Genomic DNA, 15,776 nt, shown 5'->3' with positions numbered 1-15,776 from the left:
TCTGTCTATGTCTTTGGGTCTTCTCCTATTGGTGGGGGTTCCTTGAGTTGTTTATCTGAGTGAGTTCCTTAACTTATTAAATACAATCCTCAATTTATCTTCTCTCAATGTGAGAGCGGAATTTTGATGCCGAGAAGTGCTTAAAAATAGCTAAAAATTACAAATATCAACGGAAAAATATTCAATGTCGAAGGCGGCGACTCGACCTAGGTCGATTTTAAGCGTCAAAGTGCTTTAAAGGCGCCCGAGCGACACTTGTTGATTTTTCATAATTTTTCAGACTATCATGAGGATTGACAAGAGTTACCGGCCGATGCGGGATGCCGAGCCAGATGCCGAGGATTTTTCAGAGCTCAATTCGGAGTCCGGACGGGGAAATGGCCACAAAATGGTCAAGATATGAAAAGGTGGACACTTGGGAGGCCAAAATTGGGCATGCCTTTTGAATTTGGACCCCCTCTCTAAAATTTTATGCACCTTATGAAGCAAAAAACGTGGAGAGAGAATGAGGGATGACGAAAAAACGTGGAGCAACATGGCGGCCGTTTTTTGCGCCCTCTCCTGATGGAGATGGAATATGCAGGCTGAAAGCAACCCATACAACTGATCATGGGGCTGATCTTCCCTCTCTTGGCTGGTCTTATCGCCTGTCTTCGCCCATGAAATGGCTGTGGGAATGAAGAGATGGAAATCTAGTATTTCTCTCTCCTCCCTCTCTCTCCTTTAAGGGCAGATTCATGTGGTGAAGAAGAAGAAGAAGAATGGTTGACGGATGCTTGTCCAACTGAGACCGGATTGCTCCGTGGTTCAAGAGGAATGAAGATTGCTGATTGTGGGCTGTCATGAGCATTAATGGCAGCTGGAAATCAATCCCGAGATATGGCAAATAAAAACCCGCAACCCGCAAAGAACGGTAATTTCATTTTTACAAAGGAAATTGATGTTATATGCAATTTGCTTCATGAGTATTTATTCCCATGGGATCATTATGCATCATGTTGATGTTTGCTATGAGTTTGATCAGTTTATGGTCAGAAAATCAGAAAATCACAAGTGTTGTGAGTGATATTATTAGTGTAAAACTCGTAAAACACGCGAAATATGGAAAAATTGGATGTTTTTGATATATAAATAAAAAATATAATAAGACACACCAACTAGATTTGTGTTTTTGCTGCAAATGAACCTAAGGGCCATAGCCCACAACTCATTTTGTATTTTTAGTCATTTAATATTGCAAAAAATACAAGAAAAATAGAAAAAATGGGAAAAAAATAACAGAAAAATGGATTTTGAGTGTCAAAAATTAAGAAAAAATAAGATTCATGTTTGTGGATGTATGGGGGGTCTGAAGTATGAGTTTTAGCCTTAGTTCAGCCCTACATTTATGTTTTAGTGAGTTTTTATTGCTTTTTATACAATAAAAACATGAAAATGAACCTTAAACCGATGAATAATGCACAACCTAAATGCGTGAGGGGGTAGAGTGTATAAAAGGTGTTTAAAGGCTGAATGAAATGAGAAAAAGCTTGCTGGTTTTTATGCATACCATTTAGGTTGGTCGTTAATTAAAAATTAAGAATCTAGTAGCACGAGGTCTTTTCGGTGCTAGGTTCATGCAACGCCGCATACGAGCGATAGTCAAAATCATTGAAAGAATGCTTTTGCACTAAGCACAATGCTGATTTTCTATTGTTTGTGCACTAAACCATTCACATTATGCACTATGCATGGTTCATGGTATCGAAGGAAAATCTCCTGGACTGCATAGTAATTGTTTTCTTAGGAGTTTGACCCACGATTGAGAGTGTGAGATTCTCCCTTGCCGTAGGGTAGAGGGTCGGTTTCCTAAGGGACTGTGAAGTTAGGAAGCATAGTATATCTCTTGGAAATACGAGAAATATAAAAGAGAGGAGTTTGTGTTCGTTTGTGTTATATGTTTAGCAGCGCATCAAAGGGCTAATCCCTATGATGTAGGAGAGCTGCAGTGGGGCTCCGACTATTAGTCGGTGGAGTGCCTCCTATATATGTGTGATCGTGGCATTGCCAATGTATAAGGGTTCTCCCTTTGAGGAGTTTTAGGGAAACGTTGGACTATGAACTATAAACGCATGAATTAAGCTTTAGGGCAAGTTTGTCCTTTAGCATTGGATTGACGCTCCTGGTCCGCGAGGCCGTCAGGGTGTTTCTGTATCATGAGCATGAGGTCCGGCTAGTGCCATAGCCAGTGCCAGCCCATTTTAGGTCCCATCAGTGGTGCGTCTGCCGGGAGCTACCTATAAGTGGTAGTTTTCGAATCTAGGGTTTCAAGGAACCCTAAATTACCCATACAATGGGGTTTGTTCAAGGATGGAAAAACTTGGCTTTCCCTGTACAAAACTTACTAATGGACTTAGTTAGTTATGTAGAGCATGAGTCCTCTGTAGAAGATAATTTATGTGATGAAAAGAGTAGCCCATTAGTGGTTACCCCATCCTCTAATACGATGGCATGGGCCGAGGTTCGCCTTGGTGTGGTCTCTACCCAAGAGAAATCATGTTTAACCATTCATCAACCTAGAGGGCATGAAACAAGCATGTTGGAAACTAGGGTAGTTATGGCATCAACAAGTTATCATGCTAAAGCCATGATGCCATGGAAAAGTGCTGGTATACGATGGAATATGCTTGTGGTTGAAACATCCCGTGTAATGGGCCACCATGACGACATAGTAGGCATCACAAGGATGTTAGAAGCCCTAGCTGTCAAGGGAAAACCGTTGCTTAAAAGGCACGGTTCCAAAGTTTTAAGAAGTGGTAATGATAAATCTGCTTTAGATAAGGACCAAAAGCTCTTATATAAAACCGTTATGGACTTTCCTTTTAAAGGGAAAGGTATGGAAGACCCTCTAAGAGGGGATCAAAATGACATGTTGAAACTTATAGGACTCCCTAGACCACTCAGTGAGTTGGCAGAAAGGGATGTCAATGAGGATATTAACCCCCCTACATCGGAAAGGGTGGGGGTGAAAGAGGTTAAAGATCCTAAGAGGCTGGACCCAGATCATGGTGAATATGAAGATTTTAATGACCCGGTGTTGATCCCAAAAGGAAGGACTAAATGTCCTCCTCTTTATAGGGATCTCCCAGTGTTTTATGGGTTGCTAGATGAGGATCCAATGATTCATTTAAGAGAATATGGCCTAACTTGCATTGCAAGTGGGTTCGACGATATACATTGGATGCTCGTATTCCCAAGTACCCTAAAGGGAGAGGCAAGGAAATGGTACTGGAGCCTCCCAAGAGGGTCGATCAAATCATTTGAGGAGTCTTGTGATAGATTTCTAGATGAGTATGAAAAGAAGCTCCCTATGATTCAGGTCTTAGGGTAGCTTATGCAGTTTAGACAAGAGTCTTATCTTTCTGTTAAAGAGTATGCTAGAGCCTTTGATAGTACTCTTAAGCTTTGGCCAAGAAGAGCCAGTGCACTACCAAATGATGTGCTATGTGAGCTCTTCTTGAATGGCTTAGAGATTAATACGCAAATCCAAGTGGGACTGCGGAATCCTAAGTCATTAAGGGAAGCAAAAATGCAAGCCATTGATTATGAGGGTCATATTTAGAGATGTTGGGAAAACTTTTGGAGTTTTCCCCGCTCAGTACAAGTGCATCCTAGCTTCCAACCATTTCTGTAAGAAGACAGCTCGCTTGTTGATACCAAGGCAACCTATGAGGGGAACCTTGGTGGCCAAATCTCAAAGCAGAAAATGGCCATCCTATGAGTAGTAATAACATGCCTCTCGGTGAACAGGTGCCAAGCCATGTAAGTCCCATTAGGGCTTGCAACACTTCCACGAGAGGTAGTTGTGATGACAACATGGATAGAACCAATGGGCCTATGAGTGTTGATAAGCATTCTGTGTGTGGTTCTAATTTTGTTGCTAGTAAGGCTCTTGAGAGACCTTTGGTGTCGGAATCATGCTTCTGGGTGGATGTTGTTCCCTTCAGTGAAAGCATGGTTCTTATGGAAGAAAATTTGCAGTACGGACGTAAGCAAGTAAAAACATCTTTTGTAAAGAGGATGCAAAGTGCTAAAAGTCCACCTGTGCTTCACAAAGGTCATAAGGATGTGAGGCCATTTGGCCATAGGGATAAGTTTGCATTGAGTTCGTTAGACCAGTGCAGCAAATTGAGGGAGTGCAAGAATATTAAGGGAAATGTGAGATGGGTTTGGAGACCCAAAATCTCCAAAAGTTTGGCAGGAATGTCGGATGCAAGGCCAAGGATCCCATCTGGATATATTCTGTTGAACCCCCAAGAGGATAAGACTAGATATACATCTGACAATATACACTGCCTTGCGATACACCCATGTGATGTGCCTAGGCTTGAAGCTCTACCTAGTTTGGGTCGCAGCACTGATTTATGTGAAAACCCAAATAGAGGAGGTTTGAATGAGTACAAAGCTATGATTATTTCTCCCAAAGGAGCCACTCAACCGCTTGAACGACTAGTTTATTCAGATTACAATATATGTAGGACATGCGAGCCCACTGAGGCCGTTCATTTAGCTCATACTGCCCAAGAAGGGATCGGCCTTATTGATGAGTTATTTATGGAAAGGCTTGGACTTGTAGCTCTATAGGAAGAAAACCCTAAGATTAAAAAAAAGGAAAAAAAATACAAGATCAAGCTTTTAGCTAACTTGCATGAGTAGCATGGGGCTAGTCGACCTATGATATGCTATCCTTGGCACCTTGGGTAGTCTGATAGGGTGTGATGTATATGCCAAGGACATCAATATTACGTGGACTAAAATGACCTATCTAGTTTTAAGCTAGGAAGGCTAGCTTCTTTGGAGATTACGTCCAGATCTCGTTAGGCCAAGAGGGCCAGTCGTCTGTTTGGTGCAGGTGCGGTTAATGGTTTCTGGTTTGAGTTCTATGCTAGACAGGTGAGAGAGGAATTTAGGTGACGGGAAGTGCTTAAAAATAGCTAAAAATTATGAATGTCAAGGGAAAAATATTCAATGTCAAAGGCGGCAGCTCGATCTAGGACGATTTTAAGCGCCAAAGTGCTTTAAAGATGCCCGAGCGACACTTGTTGATTTTTCATAATTTTTCAGATAGTCGTGCGGGTTGACACAAGCTACTGGCCAATGCGGGATGCTAAGCCGAATGCCCAGGATTTTTCAGAGCTCAATTCCGAGTCCGGACGGGGGAATGGCCAAGAAACCGGTCAAGATACGAAGGGGTGGACAAAGTTTGGCCAAAGTGGGCATGACCCTTGGGAGACCAAATTAAAATGTAGCATGAAACTTTTGAGGGGAGAGATGAGGAAAAATCGTGGCGAGAGAGAGGAGGGCATCACGACTATAGGCGCTGAAAATTGTGCCCCATTGTTGATCAATGGAGATGGCAGCCTGCAAACAACCCCTGCAACTGATCATGGGGCTTCATTCCCTCCTGTCTGTGGATCTTATCACCGCCCTTCGCTCGCGCAATGATGCTCTCTTTGAAGATCTCTGATTTCAGTCTTTCTCTCTCCTCCCTCTCTCTCTTCTAAAGGCAAGTTCATGTGGGGAGAAGAAGGAAGAAGAAAGAATGATGGAGGCTTGTCCGGCATGGATCGGATTGCTCCACGGGCTGGAAATGGTGATTGGTGATTGTGCTGGACATGAAGTGCTGCTGATTTCCAAATTTGCAGCCATGGACATGAAACCCGAAACACGCAAATAAGCGATAATTTAAAATTTTCAAAGGAAATTTGAGATTCTATAGCTTTTGATTGATGAAATGTTGTTCATGTGGGATAAAAATGGTTCATGTTGCTGTTTTTCATGAGTTCTTGCTGGTCATAATCAGAAAATCAGAAAAATATGCATCTTGTGGTTCAAAATAATACATTAAAACACGTAAAACATGAAAAATCAAGGAAAAATGATGGGTTTTTGGCATAAAAGTGGGAAAGTAAATAGGAACATCAACTAAACTTTCATTTTTCTGCAAGAAGGAACTAAGGGCCACAGCCCATAACCTATCTTGAATTTTCAGTAATTAAATAATGCATAAAAATAAGGGAAAATACAAGAAAATGGTGAAAAAACCCTTAAAAATAGGGGAAAAATACATTTTGGGTTTCGAAAAATAAGGATAAATAAGAGCAATGTTTGTGAATGTTTGTGGGGACTGAAGCATGAGGATTTTCCTCAGTTCAACCCCACCTTCTTGTTCTAGTGTGTCTTTTTCCGGTTTTTTCACATAAAATGATGTCAAAATACCTTATAAACCTACCCAACAATGCAATACTTAAACGGGGAAGGGTAGAGGAGTTGAAATATGTCTAAATGCTGTGTGAGATGATAGGAAAGTGGCTGATTTCTATGCATAGCATTTAGGGCGGATGATAATTAAAATTAAGAGCTTAGTAGCACGAGGATCACCTCGGTGCTAGGCCCATGCAACGAAGCACGAACGATAGTTGGAAACCATTAAAAGAATGTTTTGCATTGGTGCATGATACTGTTTTGCTAAATGTTTGAGCACTAGGCATCCACCAAATGCATGGAGCATGAAAAAGAATTTAAAAGTATCAGTGATCAGCCACTCGACATGCATTGCAATCGATTTATTAGGACATGACCTACGATGAGAGGCAGTGAGGTACCCATGCTGTAGGTAGACGCGGGTCCCAAAGGGGAAAGAGAAGCAAGGACAATGGTACATTCCTGTACACGCTTATTTGGTACCTTGAGCGACTTGTGTGCGAAATGTTTAAATGTCGAGCAACGCATCGAGGGGCCAATCCCCAAGGTGTAGGAGAGTCGCAGAGGGTTGACGGCATTCAGCCGTAGGAAGAACCCCATGTGTATGTGATTCGAGCCTTTTGGCTATGTGAAAGGGACTCCCTCTGAGGAGTAATATTGGGTTAGGATCAGTTGGACTACAACGTATTACAAACGCAATGTTTAGGAAGGCAGAGATTTTGATAGATGCTCCTGGCCGCGAGGTCGAGGGGTTGTCTTGTGCGTAGTGACGAGGCTCGGCTAGTGCATGAGCCAGTGCCGGCCCTTTTTTAAGTCCATCAGTGGTGCGTCTGCCGGGAGCCGCTTAAAAGTGGTGGTTCTCGAATCCTGGTTGTTTAGGGACCAACTAGCAGTTTATGCTAAAGGATACTGAGATTGATCCGTTATTTATTGATAAGCATCGTCTAGCAGAAATCCAAAAGCAAGAGAGAGACGAAAGAGCTAGGCGACGTGCTGAAATTTTTAGGAGATATTCCCCTAAGCATAGCGGTGCTGAACCCTTACGAGGGAGTGGATCTAGTGGTCTTGGAGCCACAAGCAACAAGTTAGGAGAAGGTGGAAGCTCTAGTGCTCCCCTTCCTGCCACAAGCTAGTCCACGTCAATTGCGGGAGGTGTAACCCCACCGTCCCCTATTCCTAGTGCAAATCCAATCCTTGTCATGGCGCAGCCTATTGCAATTCTAGCAGGAACGACGGATTTTCCGGCACTAGGTTACCCGCTACCCATTTTTAATGGGTTAGTTGAGGAAGATGCGGAACTCCACATTAGGGAGTTTCAAAAGCTGATGTTTAACTGTCGCATCCAAGAAGAAGGACATTTAATGATGTTCTTCAACATGACTCTCAAAGGAAGAGCCGCTATATGGTATCATGGTTTAGAAGCCGGAACCATATTGAACATTGATGCATTTTATGGAGCTTTTCGAAGGGAGTTTGCCCCTGAAAGGGGTGGGCAATATTGGTTGCGTGTACTCAACATGACTCGCCAAGAACCACACGAGGATATTCGTGCTTATGCGAAGAAGATAAAAGAGGTTTTGCGTAAGTTGGACACCTCTATCCCTATCCCCGCAGCTGCCCAATTGCAATATTTCCTGCATGGTTTGGACTTTAATATCCAATTGCAGTTGAGTAGTGTTCCCTTGGGGGATATAGATACTGCCATTACACAAGCACAAGAGGTGGAATCCCGACTACAAGCAGCCTATGCTTCTCGAGGCAATTCGAACATGGGTTTAGTATTGGGAAATAATGTGGCAATGGCCAATGGCAGTAGTGGCCAAGGGATAGCAATGGCTAACCCTAATGGGAGAGGAAACATGATGCAGAATGTCCCTTTATTACCAGCTCCCCCTAGCATGTCGATGCCTACGGGCAGTCAAATGGCTCCAAGTGGTGGAGGCCAGGCGGTCAATTCTAATACCATGCCTGTGGCTCAACAACCAGTGCCTAATCGAATTGTTAGGCCGATGGAACGACATGGTAATGACCAAGGCTATGAGTCGAGTTCTTCCAATGTTCTGGGCGAGGTTAAGGACATGATGAAGCATTATACCGACATGATTACGGAGCAGTATTGTTGAGTGTTGAAATGACTTGTTTTTTGGCTGATTTTTGTTGTTTTTGAGAGCTGAATGGTTGATTTTATGGAATGATTGATTGATTTGGAAGTGGTTTGAGAGTGTTTTGGATGATATTGATTGTGTTTTGGAAGTTCATGATGTTTATTGATGGTTCTGTGATGTTCTGATAGGTTCTGATGGGTTTTGTAAACCTTCTGTTTTGCTCTGTTTTGTTCTGATTGTCTTCTGTAAAGAGGGAAGGAGTATTTATTGATGAAGAATGAGATATTGTGAAAGCTTATTGAATGGTTTTTGAGAGTTTGGAATGATTTGAGAATGAATTATGTGGTTTTGATAACCTTCTGTAGGTCTTCTGTAGAGCTTCTGCTTCTGTTCTGTCTCTGTTCTGTTCTGTACTGAGCCGTTCTGGTACTGTTCTCTAGACTGTTTTGTATGCTTCTGTAAGTGTTCTGTGGAATGTATGTGTGACTTTGGGAAAGTTTTCTAGCCTTGGAAAGAGGTGAATAAAAGTGCAAAAGAGCTGAAAGAAGTGGAAGAAGTAGCTGCTGAAGACTCAAGAGAAGACTAGAGTGAAGTGACAGTAGTGAGTTGTGAAGAGACACTGTAGTGGCTCTGGTGACTCTTCATATCAGACATACCTCTTGGGAGGGTTATCCATGACCTAAGAGTGATTATTGAGAGTAATTTTGAGAGATTGTAGTGAGGATATGATGTATTATTGATGGAGTGAGATAGAGAGAGAGTCAGAGACAGCCAATTCTACTCAAACAGAGTGATTGTATGTGAGAGATTGAGAGAAAAGACTATGAAGATATTGAAGATGAATACTATGTGATGTATTTCCATTCTAAGATGGTGTATTCCTTTGCTTTCTTTGTTCCATTGATGGATTTTGTGAAGATGTTGAAGAATATGGTTGATTCTATTAAAATCCGTGGGAGATCTACATGATGCTGCATGAAGATTTGTTGTGCCTGTGTTCTTTTCTTCATTGTGATCATATGAAACATGATAAACAAGCTTGTTGATGTTACAAGATAGATTTTCTTGCAAGAGAATTCCCTTTTCCTTGGTGTTCCTCTTGGGGATCCATGTTTTTGGTGCGCAGACGGGGAAACTTGCCATCAACAAGCACCAAAAGAGACTGAAAATGAAGGAAATGGCATTGTCAAGAATAGAAGAATTCAATGGATGTTTGTAAAGTTCCTTCTTCCACTGAAGAGTTGGAATTCCTCATAATCAAAGCCACTTCCACAAGAAGTTCATTCCACAATGGCGGAAACATATCACCATCATGATGCATGCTCTATGTGGTGGACAGTTCCCTCTTCCTATTGAAGCAGCAGAAACTTGCATCTTGGTGGCAAACTGTTTGGGAAAAAACTGAAGAGCAGAAACAGAGAGAATGAACATCCATGGAAGATTTGGCATTCATTGAGAAGTTTCCAGACAACATCAAGTGGGAGATTGTGAAGAAGCTTCAGGAGTCTTGGTCTGTAGAGGTTCACAAAGATAAGAAGGAAAAGAGTTGGAATTTGTTCGTGGATGCTCAACAGCAAGATACATGGGATGCTTGGTGTAGTGATAATCTTCTGTTTGTTCAATTAGCAGCCCACTGGAAGTTGGTAGACAGAGTGTTTTTCACAACATACACTATTGAAACCATCAGAAGCTGGCATTACTATGATGATGGCACCACCACAATGCTCAGACGTATGCATTTTGACACCTTCAGAACCGAATACCTTCCTCTGTGCAGTGGCATGAAAGCAAAATTTAGGGACGTTGAAAAGAAAGAAGTAGAAGAAATGTTGGCAAGAGAGTCCTCCAGAGACTGAAGCCTTCTGTTAACCCTCTGTGGAGCACTAACAACATAGTGGAGTCAACCCCCTGATGAATGATGCAATAAAAAGTCAAGCGTTAGAACGAGTCCAGAGGTACGTGAGAAGAGAGAAAGCAAGAATCAGAGCCGAGAGCGAGCTCGCAGCAGAAGTCGCCTTTGACGCCCTTGCGGAACTCTTTACAGAAGTCCCAATGGCACATCAAGCCCTTCCTCCTCCTGCTGGAGGTCCACTTCCAAGCCAGATCCGTCCTCGAAATATTGATGACAGGCCAGCGAATGTAGTCCCATTGCCAGTTTTTAAGGGAGAGTACAATGAAGACCCCGATCTTCATGTAGTAGAGTTTATGGTAGCATGTGTGGCTAACAATGCTAGAACCCGTGAGCATTGGTTAACAATATTCCCCGCTACTTTCAAAGGCACGGCGTTTCAGTGGTATGAGAGACAAGCAGCAGGAACTTTTGGCACATGGGACGACCTGAAGTTGGCCTTCCTCACTAAATTCAGGCGTGAAGGTTTTGAAGAGCGGATGAGAGAGGAATTTATGAACCTAAGTCAGTCCTCTGGAGAAAGAGTAGAAGCTTATGTCTCAAGAATGGAATCCATCCTGAAGAGATGGACTAACCATAATCTAGATGATGGCATTCAGAAGGGGGTGTTTCTCAGAGGATTACAACCAGAAGTCCGTAAGTTTGTGGAGTTGCAAAGACCAGCCACACTGCAAGCTGCAACAGAAGGAGCAAGACTGTACGATGAAGTGGAAGCTAGATTGGTGATGAATTCGGGAAGAGGAGTCCTACCTCCTCTGATGCCAGGAATGATGTATCCACCAAATGTAGTTCCAGGGACTGTCCCCTACCCTTACCAACAGATGCCCCCGATATCACAGTACAGTGCACCAAATCCACAGTGGCCACAATCCATGCCTCAAATGATGGCTCAACCACAACAACAATGGTCCCAACCGATTTCCTCCATGACAAATCAGCAGCAACAGTGGAACCCTACCCACTGGAGTCAACAGCCAACGGTTCAAACAGGAGCTCTGGATCAGAACCAGAACAGAGACCCCTCTGTACCAGCCCAACCAGTTTATGCAGTGATTACAGAAACTCCTCAAAACCCTCCTGCCAGTACGTCAGGAGGAGAAAGCTTGAAGGATTATTTATCCAACTCAGTTGGAAACATCAAAAAGGAGTTGATGGATGTGATTACAGAACAACTACAGACGCTGAAAGTGAATACCGCTAACATATCCAATGTTGCAGGAGCAGGAAGACATGTGATGCGGTCAAATAATTGGTGTGGTAAGTGTCATCAAGCAGGCCATTTAGCCACTGAATGTACACGAAAACCAACTATTCCTGGAGCCTTCTGTTCCTACTGTTTGCGGAAGAATCATACAGAGGACATTTGCTCTCTGAAGGAGATGCATGATAGGAGAAGGAAGGAAGAAGACGCAAGATTCAACTTGCTGGAATCCAAAATGACAACACAAGATATTGGACCCAAGCCTAGAGATTTTGGTCCTAATTTCGGACCCAGAAGATTTCCTTCTCAAAGTTTCAGAGGAAGACAGTCTGGCGGTGGTCAAAGATCAGAAGTGGAGTGTTACAGATGCGGAGAAAAGGGACACATTTCACCAAATTGTCCAAATCCTCGAAGGCCAGTGGATTACAAGCCCTTATGCAGTCGATGCAAAGGAGAAGGCCACACTGCAAAAGACTGTCCAAGCCCAGCCCCAGTGAAAAACAGTGCTACTGATAGTCCGTCCAAGGCCCAAGAGCCTACCTCCAATTTAGTGGAATTGGAAGTTGCTGCCATCACGCGTGCAAAGCAGAAGGAACCACCTATCCAGAAAGAAAATAACCCTCCTGCCAGAACAGTGAAGTTCAATCTTCCACCAGAAGAACAGAATAGAACAGAGCCTAACAGTGCCGTACAGAGCCCTACAGTGCCACAGACAGTTACAGAGACATGACCAGAGGTCCAGGATACAGAAGAGGAGGAAGTGCCACAGGTGGCAGAAGAAGTTCCCATGATTCCTCTGTTGGAAGAAAGAGGGAAAATGAAAATGGGTGTTGCCCCATTCCCTAATCGTTTAGAGAAGCCAGTGGATCCTATTAAGGAATACGATCTGGTTAGAGATCTAGATACCTTTAGACCAAACCTCACATTCCGACAATTATTGTTGTTGTCTCCCAGTTGCCGGAAAAGATTCAAAAGTATACTGACAAAAAGATGTGGTTTAAGGATTGCTCTCTCAACAGTGACAAAGTCCAACAAGGCTCCAGAGCCTGTAAAAGAAGTGGATGTGGCTAATGCTTTTCTAGATCCGGGTACTCCAGAGACTGGTGTGTGGATAGAAGGCTGCTTCATTGCAAATGCACTGATTGATGGAGGTTCATCAGTAAACATTATGACGGATGTGACAATGAAGGATCTAGGCTTACAAGGTGTGCAACCAACCCAATGGCTCATCAGACTGGCGGATTAGAGTAGAATCAAGCCTTTGGGCATTCTCCCATATGTGAAGACTACAGTGGCTGGAAAAGATTATTGGCTAACCTATTTGGTGGTGAAGCCAAACTCTTATGGTACATCCTATCCCCTGTTACTGGGAAGACCATGGCTTTTTGAAGCCCGAGCAAGGACGGATTGGTTCAAAGGAACCTTGACCTTGGGTAGAGGACCCAATAAAGTGGTGCTGAAACTGTATGGTTCTCAAAAAGGACATGGATCCACCTCCTTGGAATTATCTTCTGATTCCCCTAACTAGGCTATAGATGGAACATCAGCAGACGAAGATGCTGTCAAACAGATCCTTCCCAAGAAAACAGTGGCACATTCCTTAACAGTGGATACTGTAAGCCGACTTCCAAAAGATGCAAAGCCATTATCAATGGGTGAATACTTCCTGCCTGAACCAGAAATGACTTCTGAAATCACTTCTGACAGTGAGATAGAAGCATGGATGTACTGCTCTCCCTGTTACATGGTCACAGCAGGAACAGAAGCAGAAGCAGAGACAGAGGCAGAAGAGGAAACAGAGAATCTATTCTTCTGTTACAGAGCTCCTACAGAGACAGAAGCAGCAACAGGAACAGAAGCAGAAGTAGGAACAGAAGCAGAAGCAGAAGCAGAGACAGAAGAGGTTGAATATGATATGGACGAAGAGAATGATGAAAGTGAGCCAGAAGAATCTATCCCACCTGAAGAGGATACATTTGAGGAAGAAGTTCCAGAAGCATCAGAAGCCGATGAGCTCATGCTATGGGACAGAATGGCGATGGTACCATTCGGTCTGGTAAATGGATCTTCTCATATGCAAAACCTTTATAAGAAATGGATTAAGAAGAACAAGCCGTCTTTTGAGCGTGGCTCCTGCCGTCCTAACCTATCCTTGCCAAAGAAAGATGATGATGATGCACCGTGCCAACAAACACCAGTCCCACAAACCCAACAGGCATCAGAGGGTCCCTGTTATGTGACGTTCTTGGATGTGTCATCTTCAGAAGAGGAGTCTTCAAGCCAAGAGGTAATTAGTTTTGAAACCAAACCCGAAACAGCTCTAATCCCATTCCAACGTCTTAAAGAGCAACCTAAGTCTCCACCAAAAGAAGAAATCGGTTCTAGTGGGACATCAGACGAGGACACCACTCCCTTGAAGGAGTCGGATCTGTACCCAGAAGCAGTCCGTGGGACCTTCATTCGTGAAGTAGAAGGTGAAAGGCAGTTAACCTTTGTGGATTCAGAAGGCACTGAACGCCACTTGAAGGTGGGTAGCAGCCTCCCAGAAGAGGAGTTGTCAACCTTGTACAACTTGTTGAAAGAAAATTTGGACGTGTTTGCATGGTCTTACAAAGACCTAAAGGGGATTGATCCCACAATATGTCAACATCATATTGACTTGGAGCCTGATGCCAAGCCAGTACGGCAACGACAGAGACGAATGAACCTGAATTATTCCACATTGGTGAAAGCGGAGCTGCTGAAGCTTCTGGAAGCCGAGTTCATCTATCCAGTGGCAAATAGTGAATGGGTTTCACCCATCGTGGTTGTACCCAAGAAGAATGGCAAATTGCGAATATGTGTGGATTTCAGAAAGCTTAATTCCAAGACGAAGAAGGATCATTTTCCTATCCCTTTCACAGACCAACTGTTGGACACAGTGGCATGACATGAGCTTTATTCTCTTTTGGATGGATTCAGCGGATACAACCAAGTCCAAATCACAGAAGAAGACCAATCCAAAACAACCTTCACCACAGAATGGGGGACCTACGCTTACCGAGTGATGCCATTTGGGCTCTGCAATGCCCCTGCTACTTTCCAATGAGTCATGATGGCTGCATTTCAACATCATCTACACGACTTTATCGAAGTATATTTGGATGACTTCTGTGTCTATAGTTTGATCAGTGAACACTGGGGACATTTGGAACAATGCTTTGACCGATGCCAGGAGTATGGGATTTCCCTCAACCCCGACAAATGCATCTTTGGGGTCTCTTCTGGAGTCCTGTTGGGCCACATTGTCTCTGCACAAGGGATATCAACAGACCCTGCAAAGATTGAAAAGATCGCAGCTCTGACAGCACCCACCAACCTCAAACAGTTGAGGGGATTCCTAGGCCATGTGGGTTACTACAGAAGGTTCATAGCCCATTTTGCGACAAAGGCAACTTCCTTGCACAAGCTCCTGAGGAAAGATGCAGAGTTTACTTGGACGGAAGAATGTGACAAAGCCTTCCACACTCTGAAGCAGTGTCTGATAGAGGTACCCATTCTGCAACCTCCTGATTGTCAAGATTGTGGGAGAGAAGGAAGGAGTCTCGCTTGAATCTTTCTTGCTTGCACAATGGGGGAAGACACACAAGGGTGGAGGCTGAAAACACTTTTCCTCTTCTTAGTTGTGTAAGCCAAAAGAACTCAAGTACAAAGAAATAGAAGAACCCTCTATATGGGTCTCAAACCAAACTCAACTAACTAAGGTGGCATACTAACTGAGCCACGAACTAGAGTAGATAAGGATAGCTATCATGTAGCTATTATTCAGGGGCGGTGTACCAACCGCATCTGCAACTGACAAGTCGGTGACATAAATACACAATGGTCACCCTGGCGTATCACGAGTGGAGCTCGATATCTCAACACTCCCCCTCGAGCTCAATCCCAATTCCTGCACACCAAGCAGGTCTCTGAACTTGCGCAGCTTCTCTGCGCCCAATGCCTTCGTGAATATGTCAGCTACCTGATCCTCTGTGCTGACATAAACTAGATCAATAAGACCTAGTAAAACCCTCTCTCGCACATAGTGATAATGCACCTCAATGTGCTTTGTTCTAGCATGATAGACTAGGTTATTTGCCAAGTGTATACTACTCATGTTGTCACAATAAATGACAACTGGCCCATCTGTAGACTGATGCATATCATAAAGTAGCTTATGCAACCAAGCTACCTCACATGCAGCCATTGCTGCACCCCTGTACTCAGCCTCTGTGCTCGACAAGGCAACTGTAGGCTGTTTCTTGCTGCTCCAAGTGATTGCAGCACTCCCAAAAGA

The sequence above is a fragment of the Lygodium microphyllum genome, chromosome 4 (genome assembly GCF_053477565.2).
Source record: "Lygodium microphyllum isolate KBCC chromosome 4, Lygodium_microphyllum_v1.1.10, whole genome shotgun sequence".
NCBI classification, from domain to species: Eukaryota; Viridiplantae; Streptophyta; class Polypodiopsida; order Schizaeales; family Lygodiaceae; genus Lygodium; species Lygodium microphyllum.
Note: the sequence above shows the minus strand (reverse complement) of the source record.